The 7450-nt window shown below is 48.2% G+C and overlaps 1 long non-coding RNA gene across 1 annotated transcript in view; it reads right to left on the minus strand.

Annotated features, from left to right (window-relative positions):
• Window positions 1-5976, minus strand: part of LOC105887275 — a 7188-nt gene extending 1212 nt beyond the window's left edge. Inside the window, exons 1-2 of the long non-coding RNA XR_001161425.2 lie at window positions 5682-5976; window positions 3873-3973 (exon numbers count right to left, since the gene is read on the minus strand). This is a non-coding gene — a long non-coding RNA (uncharacterized LOC105887275). The remainder of the gene's footprint in view (window positions 1-3872; window positions 3974-5681) is intronic.
• Between the last annotated feature and the right edge of the window lie 1474 nt (window positions 5977-7450).

The raw sequence follows: 7450 nt of genomic DNA on the forward strand, positions 1-7450 counted from the left end.
AGAGGAAAGAGAAAATCAGAGGTCCAGGCTAGGCATGGAGAGTGATGACTGGGTAGAAACAGAGAAAGAGTCTGATGAATTTGTGTGGCTTGAATGTCTGTAGAAGGTGGGACTTACGGAGCCCAAGCTGGGGACGAGCAGTAGTGCCAAGCGTGGCCTTTGACAGATAGTCCATGTTGTGGATTAAACTGTGTCCTCTAAAAGTATATGCTGACACTCTGAACCCATGTGTCTGTGAACTTGATCTTACTTGGAAATAGGGGCTTGAAGATGTAGTCAGGTTGAGAGAAGGTCATACTGGACTATGCTGGGCCCTAACCTAATGACTGGGGTCCTCATAAAATGAGGGACATTTAGACATTGATGCACAGAGAGGAAAATGCTACATGAAGAGACAGAGGGACACACAGGGAAATGGCCATGTGAAGGAGGAGGAATACACTGAACTACAAGCCGGAAACACATAGGACGACCAGCAATCACCAGGAGCTGGGATGGAGCACAGAAGGGTCTTCCCCAGATCCTTCAGAAAGGGCATGGCCCAACCTGCACCTTCATTTTGGAATTCTAACCTCCAGAACCATGAGAGAATATATTTCTGTTGTTTCAAATCACTCATTTTATGGTACCCTATTAGGGCAGCATGAGGAAATAGTAGGTGATTAAAAAATGTTTGGCAAGTGATTCAGTGAGTGAATAGATAAATGAATGAATGAAAGAACCCAGTCCAGGGAGGTTCAGAGTCAGGTCTGCAGGTGAAGAACCTACAGGTAAACTGAGGCAAGATAGAGGCAGCATTCTGAGAAGGAGGCAGATGGTGAGATTTGCTGGGAACATTTCCACCGCCCCCCTCGTGATCATGTAAGAGGATCAGCATTAAAGGCCCTGCACCAGGCCACAGCACAGATGCTGACTCTGCAGTGTGGAACTACATCCCCACGTCTGACCTTGGACCTCTGAAGGCAGAGCCACCATCTAAGCGACACAAGACAGTTGTTACCTGGGGTGACTATTGTGTCCATGGTGTTATGGCTGAGGGTGAGTGGACAGGACTGGGGGACAGAAAGGACTGTCTGATTCCCTCCCAGAAGTCACTGAGAGCAGGCAAGGCAAGCCCAACCTCAATAGGTCTGGTGTGGGCACTGGGCAGGTCTTACCCAGTAAAGTTATGTCAGAGCCAAGACAGGACATGTGGTATGTGAGGCAGGAGGGGAGCGAGAGGTCAACAGGCAGAGAGAGGGACAAGAAATCATGTCATGAAAAATCAGGAATGAGAAAAAGGCTCCAAGATGTGGCCTTGAGCAAAATTGGGGTGATACAAGCACCTTGCCTGGAGCAGCAAACGTGTGTCAGTTATGGTGCCCACGAGCTTGGTCTCAGTTCCACAGCTCTGTAAGGCAAAATCACCATCCCCAATTCAGACTTAAAGAAACTGAGGCCCAGAGAGGTCAGGTAGCTTCCCGAGGCAAGTGACTAGAAAGGACAGACCCTGGATTCTACCTTGCTGCTGATTCGAACACCCATAACACGCCCCTCACACCCTGCACTTCCCTTCAGTCCCAAGTTAAAAGCTACCTGCCCCCAAAGGCAAGGCAGAGATGACTCCGGAGTGAATCATAGAGGACCTTCCGGAGAGCATGGAGGGCATTCCATGATTGCTGCCTAAAGAGCCTTTTAGACATGTTTTTTCTAATCACCACCTCCCCCCATGAAATTTTAATAGCAAAAATATACTCCTCATTTGTTCATGTGCCCTATGTATACATGTGCCTCATCCACAGAAAGGGTAAGATATTTTCTTTCCTTCGAAAGTCAGTGTTTGCACCCCCAGCTACACATTGAGAGTGCACAGATTAGAAGATGCTAATGTCACCTTTCTGTGTAACATAGAAGACTCGGAGTGACCTTTGGATTAGAACAGGCTTATTTACTGATATGGGGAAGCTTACTGACCTGGCTAACCTTTCCATGAACAGGGTCCTGGTGTGCCAATGAAAGCAGCCCCTTGGAGGTAGCATCTGTGAATACCAACTCTGCAGCACGTGGGTGCGTGTGGGCACATGCTTGTGTGTGGTCTGTGTGTGCAAGCTTGTGTTTGTGGTTATGTGTATGTCCGTGCATGTGTGGTACGTGTGTGCGGCATGTGTATATATACTGTGTGTGTGTGCTTGTGTGTGTGTGTGTTCTCTCGTGGCATCTTCCCAGCATTGCTGAGCGGAGAAGCCAGCTCTCCTTTTTACAGAGATGAGATCACTAAGGGGATCAAGATCACAGAACAAGTTGTCTGTTCAAGATCAGTCAGCCAAGGAGGAATAAAGCCATGATTTGAACCACAATTCCTGGGACTCCAAATAGTCTTTGGCTGCCCTGTAACACATGGGAAATCATTATGTCTTGCTGAGCTTAAATGTCTTTGTCTGCAAAATAAACTGAAAATAAAATCTACCTCCCAAGACATCAAGTGAGATGGTGCATCTGCAATGATCCCACACCGGGGAGGGGCCTTGGCCACAGCTGAGCAGGCAGAGGGGTCCTCTGACTTAAACTGGGGCCATTATGACCCCCTGCTGGGGAACTTGAATGTCAAAGAGAATCCACCAGAGATAAAGCTGGCTGGTCTGGGTCATTTGCTAACCCCCCCCCCCCCACAACTCCAGAGTGAGGACGCCTGAGGTTTCTGAGTTGGCATCTGCCTGTTTCCTCTCCAACCCTCTGTCCTGCAGTGACATCCCAGCCTCCCGTGCCGGCCACCTTCGGGGTAGGTTTTGACGGTGGAAGCTCTGGCCGAAGACTGAGGGGTGGGATTCCTCCCCCTTTCTGTTCCCTCTGGGGTCTTCAGCAGTGACTGCGTCTTCCTTCAGCAGCTTCAGTGTCTGTTAAGAGTAACCGCCCTGAATCAGTGTCCCAGCCCCTGATGAGACAGCCCACCATGATTCCAGCTCCCAGTACAAGGCCCCACCTCTGGACTTGAGTCTCTCCTCCTCCTGTTTTTTTGTTTAGCCCTAGGAGAGGTGGAATTTCTGCTGTTGCTATCAGGTGGCTTTGTGGTCCTCTGCATTCTCACCTGTGTAACCACTTCACTGTGTTAAATACCCTCTATTTGAAAGACCCAGAATGGTTTCTGTTTACCCAGCTTGACTCTGACTGACACAGTCTCAAAGGGCCCAGGTTTCTGTCCTCCTGTGTCTTAGGTATTATTCTTCTAGTAAATTCTACTCAACACACACACACACACACACACACACACACTTTTTTCCTAAGTTAGGCAGAACTGGTTTCCGCTTTTTGCCAACAACAGAACCTTGACTAATTCAGTGCATGATCTGTGCTCTGTAAAACTATAAGCAATTTGCAAATATTCACCCACCATGGCAGGTGCTCAGCTGATGTTTACAGAGCACTGAATTGAGCTCATTTGCCCCTGACTGATGTAGACATATGCATGGAGATGTCAGCATTGAGGTATTAATTTGTATTTCATCCTCACAATTTCAGATAGTTTTCTCTTCTCTAATTTCTTTGCCTGAAGGTTTTATTTGTGGATGTGTCAAAAACTGAAGCAATCCCAGGTCCACAAAATCACCCCTCCTGGCTCTGAGGGGACCTGTGAAGGCTGTTTCCAGAAGGAGAGAATATGTGTATGGAGACAACTATTCAGAATTTCATAGTAAAAAGCCTTTGGACTTGGTTCAAAATGGAATAGGAGATTCCCGAGAAACTAAAGACAGAAAGGAATTCTTAGAGATTTCCAAGGAGGGAGGAATCCAAGGTTTAATGTGTCCAAAGCTTCCCCTCAGGGAACTCTCCAGCGTGTCAGGGCAGGCTGACTGTGCCAGCCTTGGAGCTGCCCCCAAATCCAGGAGTGTCCTTACTCAAACAGGAGTGGAAGACAGGAGCCACAGAGCCTCCTCTGCAAAGCTTGAATTTCTCCTCCTCAGTTCAAAAGTTCTCGGATTAGAGCGACAGGGGCCTTCTGAAGGCATAAGAGGAATGATTTCATTTCATATGTGAAGATACTGGGCGCAGGTTTAAGAAACCAGCCCAGCGTCCCCAGCCAGGATCAGCAAAGCCTCACCCCTGCCCCTGGCCACAGTATCTGGTGTTACTAAGGGCCTGGAATTCTCCATGATGAGATTTGATTAGAGTAATCCGACCTCTTCTTTCAAAACTATCTTGAACTGGTAAATATTTGTCATTGAGTCTTTAGAGAGAATTATCTTGGTCACATTACATTTCTTTTGGCCATGCTGTGAGGATGAAGCTATTACAGGAGATGGAGCGCGTGTGGAGTGGGGATCCCAGGGGGTAGAGGCCGGTGAGGCCGAGCCTGGGGGAGCCGCAGAGGATATGGAAGGAACTCTGAGACCGTGCGGGAAGGTACACAGAGAAAGGCAAAGCAAAGCAAAGGTAGAGCCGGGCTGTCCTGGGCCCTCCTCCCAGCCTTGCAACACACTACCTGTGTCTGCGCACAGTGAATTCTTCCTTCCTGCTCTCCTCCTTGGAGTGCTGTGAAAACTGCTTGGGGTGATGGAAAACCAGGTCACGTTCTGAGAGCCAGAGTCAGCGAGCACAGTCATCTATGGCTGGCTGGTGCAAGATGGGTGCGTGCACCCCACCAACCCTCCCTCCTGGGGGCCTCCACTTGCACACAGCTGAGCTCTGGCAGGGAGGCAGCTTCGCGCTGACCAGGAGGTGGATGAGTCTTGTCACCCAGGGGTCAAGGGTCGCTCCACACACCCAGCTGAAGTTTCTGTTCCTACCCACGTAACGGCCACAACAGCAAAAGTATCAATAGATTTAGTGAAGCTGGCAGTTAACTCACAGCCAAGCTGAGGTTGGTGCCTGGGACTACCTGACTGGCAACCGCATCACTGGGGGAGTAGAAGGGGTGCTCGGGCAGAACAGAGCTCATGGGTGGAGGGAAATCCTTTTGTGATTGAATGTGGTCTAGGTAAGCATTGACCTTAACAGAGAAACTAGAAAAACTTGGAAACTGAAAAGGTTTTTCTCCCAAGGATGCCATAAGTCAGGAGAAGTAGCAGCCATTTAGGAAGCTCCTGCTACAGCTCGGGCCCTGTCAATGTGCCTCGGTGCACGTTATGTTATGTGGTCCTCAGATCAAACTTCCATATGGGTAGCAGCATCCTGGACTACTTACAGGTGATGGAATCCACACAGAATGCATCAGTAGATTTAAGCAGGCGGTTAAGTTCATAGCAAAGCTAAGGCTGGTACCTAGGACGGCCTGACCTGGAACCTCCCGTGCATACATTACAACAAACCTTTAGTATGTGAGAGAGGGGGCTGGGAGAGAGGGAGAGAGAGAATGAGAGAGGGAGAGGGGGAGAGAGGGAGAGAGAGAATGAGAGGGAGAGGGGGAGAGAGAGTGGAGGCAGGCACTTTTCATCCATTGTCTCATTTCCCTCTTCAAACAGCTCTATCAGACAGACACATTATTAGCCCCATTTTACTGACGAGATAACTGAAGCTCAGAGAGGTGAAATGACTTGGCCAATGTTGCACCAGGTCGTATTGAGGCCAGAGTCCAAGGTGTGCACATTACGTCCCCTCCACCCCTGGGAATGCCTCCAGCTTGTCTTTGGTATGAGAAGGGAAGGGGGCGGAGAGGGCGTGAGTTCAGGTAACCCCCACTCTCACATCAACGTGCTTTCCTCTCTTACCGGACAGCAGTGCAGACACGAATGCTTCCCACTCAGCGTCCTTCCTCCTAGAGAGGGGCTGTGAACAGCACAGCCAGCCTTGCAAAGGGGCCTGGCAAGAACGAAGGTCTCACCCTTCCATTTCTTGCACAGGCAAATCACTTTTGGTGACGGAACAGCAAACATCTGTGCACAGTCACTTGCAGTATTCAGTCAATGTAGTAATGGCGTTCTCATGTCAAGAATTTACAGCCTTTTCTTCAACATCGAAGATAACAAAAAAGCTATAAAATCTTGCTCTGAGACTCACCTTCTCAGCAACACCCCTTCCGGGCAACACATTCCACAAGTTGTAGATTTCCACGCACTAGCTGCAGCCTGCTGAGGACACTTCTAGAAAGTGAGCATCAGCATTGCCCGATCGCCGCATGGGTAATGATGAAATGTTCTCATCTGCACCGCCCAACGCCGTAGGCCTCGGCCTCCTGTGGCTACTGAGCGCTTGGCATGTGATTAGTGCAACTGAGGAACTGAATTTGTAATTCAATTTTAATTAAATTTAAATCTAATCAAATGTAGCCACGTGACCAATGGCTACTGTATTAGGTAACACAGATCTGGATAATTACTAAGAAAATATCAGCCTGGTTACTTATTTATACACTTATTTTATGGTAAACACAAAATGATTGCAGCTTATTTACCTAATATGTTTAACTGTTGGCCCCAGAATTTTGCACCGTGGGAATTCACAGTTGTGTAAACACTCTATGCACAAAATTAAGTTCAAGAAAGAGACCATGTGTTTGCTTATTTGCATTACACCATAAAAACTCCAAGAGTGATAATTAAAAGATTAAACACTCAGAAATGCAAACATCCTTGCAAGCATCCACTACTTACCTGCTTCTTACCAGTGTCAGGTTTAAAAGAAGAAATGTCATCAGTGCCAGGAGTGCATTGGCTTCACCTGCAGCAATGCCGCCTGTGAGCTGCGGCCACGTGTGGCTGGAGTAGATTCTATGTGTGACTAAGCTGCCTGCTCCCTGCCCATAAGGTCTCTCTGGGCAATGGTTCTTCACTCCTTTACTTTCACTCATACTCATGCTTTTTATACACAGTCTTTGCTTCATTTGGGAAGTGTTTATTCTTTGTAATGATAATGATCCTTGCATGAAATATTGGCATCATGATATCTCGCTATGGAGTTGCCTCCTTTCTCATTCCAGGAAAATGACCTGGCTACGCTCATATCTGAAAAACACAGACTTGTGAGCTCCATCCGGAGATCTGGGTCAGAATGACCACAGCGGGACCTGGCCAGCTGCGTTTCCTTCAAGCTCCCTGGGTGATGCTGATCTGCAGCCAGATTTGGGAAACACTGACCCAAATCCTCCTCCTTTGACAAAGGCTTTCAAGAGTAGGGTCAGCTATGAAGACGTGCCACAGGGGCCATTGTCACCCCAGCCACTAACTGACATCTTCCACTATGCCCTGTCCCATGCTGGGCATTTAATATAAGCTGTCTCTACAGTTATCCAAGGAGATAGGTGTTTCCGTTCTCACAAAGAATCTGAAGCTTAGAGAAATTAAGACCCTTTCATTCAACATCCATTCAACAAATATGCATCATGTGCGTGGGCTGTGCAGGTGCTATTGTGGGCTGTGGAGGTATAGCAGTGAATGCAATGAACAGATACCCCTGATCCCAAAGAGCTTGCATTGTAACTGGAGGAGGCAGATGATGAAAGAATAAGCCAGGCGCTCTGCCAGCCAGCCACTATAGCAGG

Source organism: Otolemur garnettii, unplaced genomic scaffold, assembly GCF_000181295.1.
Source record: "Otolemur garnettii isolate 467f Iridium unplaced genomic scaffold, OtoGar3 scaffold00062, whole genome shotgun sequence".
NCBI classification, from domain to species: domain Eukaryota; kingdom Metazoa; phylum Chordata; class Mammalia; order Primates; family Galagidae; genus Otolemur; species Otolemur garnettii.